The following is a 2,500-nucleotide window of genomic DNA, read 5'->3' as shown; positions in this document are numbered from 1 at the left end:
CCATAATAATGTTTTTGATGTATAAAAATAACACACATTCAAACTCCCTCTTATTTTTCAGCCTTCTTTGATTATGATAAATTTCACTGATTCGCATTAAGACGTAAAATTTTAAAATTCATGCAAAACACTTCGAAAGAAGCAAAGAGACGAGAGTTTTACACTACTGACAATACTCGTCTAACATCTTTACGAACGAGAAAATTGACTTTCTACTTTAAAAAAATGCACTTTCATAAATACTAGACCTAATATTAAGCTTAGCAAACCGTAAAATGATTTGCGTTAAGTATAAACAAACAAAAAGTTATATTTGTGTTTATTACTTACACAAAGGGAAAAAATACAAACACACACATATGAATGCACACACACATACAAATATATATTTACATATATATATATATATATATATATATATATATATATATATATATATATACATATATATATATACTGTATATATTGCATTCATACGTGTGTGTGTGTATTAAGTATAGGATTTTAAAAGAATGCATCTTTTTTTAAAAGAAAGTCAATTTTCATTTTTGTAAAGACGTTACACGAGTATTGTCAGTAATGTAAAAAACTATTTTACGAATAATCATTAGATTTATGTCCACAACACAAATCACAACTAACATATTTCGACTAAAATGCAGACTTTTCTCAATTTCTGCTGCTCAACAGCACAGATACAGTTATGAAAAAATGCTAGAAAATTTTGTTGGTAATATGTAAATTCCTAATAACAGAGACGATAGCAACTTTTCATTCTAATGTAAAATTCATTGAGCAACATTATTTAAACAATATTATGCAAAATAATTTATTACATCAAACATGGTATAATTACCAGTTAAAAAAAATTACTTAAATTCTTTCGTTGTAAAACGTGCATGCATTATAACTGGCATACGAGATGGATAACTGTATATATGAATAACTGTACTGTACATGCAAAATGGATGTACAATTCAATGACATACATATGAATGTAAGTGCGTGTGTGTGTGTGTGTGTGTGTGTGTGTATACTAAAAATAACTCGTAATAATCAATTTAACTTTACGTTCGAAATAACTGATACCCAAAGAGAATTTTATGTTTAGCACATCTACTCTGTACAGGATTCCACACATGCCTTGTTAGGTTTTGTGGGTGACAGTGGCATCATTTGTTCTGCTGTCTCTTGACAGCCGACTGGAGATTCCCATCGTAAAGTGAATTCAAATGTATAAAAAAGTCTTGTGAAATCAACACTGTTCAACACTGTATCGTATCATATCTTTCTGTCTACCTAGTACCTATCAATCTATCTATCTATCTACATAAGTATATATACATACATACATACATACATAATATATGTGTATATATATACAGTATATATATGAGTGTGTGTATATATATATATGTGTGTATGTATATGAATATATTTATATATATATATATATATATATATATATATATATATATATATATATATACATACATATATGTATATACTGTATATACACACTCAAGATCAAGAAATGAAAGCAAAATAATTGCCTTCTTAACTATGTATAATGACAGATGTGCCTATAATTCTATTTCTCTGTTCATACCGATAAAAAAAAAGGAAGCACATTTGGCTTAATGAGAGTCAGAACTCACCATCACGGATTTTCAATATCTCCGCTTGAATCATGTGAGAAACTGTGTAAACAAGCAATATACATTATACCTATATTTCACGATCAATGATGGTAACAAATTGTGCAAATATTCACATATCAGAGCAAATAAAAAATCAATTAGCCCACAATTTCAAACTTCATGGTACTCTACCATGATATAATAATGAAAGTAAGGCAATACTTAAACACAAAAGTTTTCAGTAGATCAGTAAACAACCTTCGAAAGAGACTGAACCCTTTTGTTTCTCGATGGCAGAGGTTCAGTGAGCCTTACGAGTTCGAATACGGGGTCTGAAAGTCGAATTTTCAGTGGCCGATTTCGGACACAGGGTTCCTGATGGTCGACTACCAAGTGATGGGAAAACTCTCGTCGCTTTGTTTCCCACTTGAAAGAAATATTATTGTTACCTTCTTTTTAATTAAACTAGTTACTTTTTTAACCAGAACAATTTTGAAACTGTCAAATTAAATGTCATCAGATAATATAAGAATCATTTTTCAATTTGACCTGAAAACAGACATTAATTTTACAGTTTAAAGCCAAATCAAAAAGTCCTTCAAAAGAAGGCATCGTGCTTACCCCATACAAAAATGGGAAAAAAGCACGTTAAAAGAAGAAGAAGAAGGCTGATATTGTTAACCATAACTGTTCGGCATTTAGCAATAAATTTCTGAAATTCTACCTCAAATGTCCATTTTACTTTTCAAACTCTAAAGCGCTACAAAGCAAATGAAAATTCACTGTGCAAACCTTCACTTCATATTTCAGTTTCAAGTTATTTACGCAGCTGACCACGAAGGATTGCACCAAAGCTGAGG

This window comes from Macrobrachium rosenbergii, chromosome 21, assembly GCF_040412425.1.
Source record: "Macrobrachium rosenbergii isolate ZJJX-2024 chromosome 21, ASM4041242v1, whole genome shotgun sequence".
NCBI classification, from domain to species: domain Eukaryota; kingdom Metazoa; phylum Arthropoda; class Malacostraca; order Decapoda; family Palaemonidae; genus Macrobrachium; species Macrobrachium rosenbergii.
Note: the sequence above shows the minus strand (reverse complement) of the source record.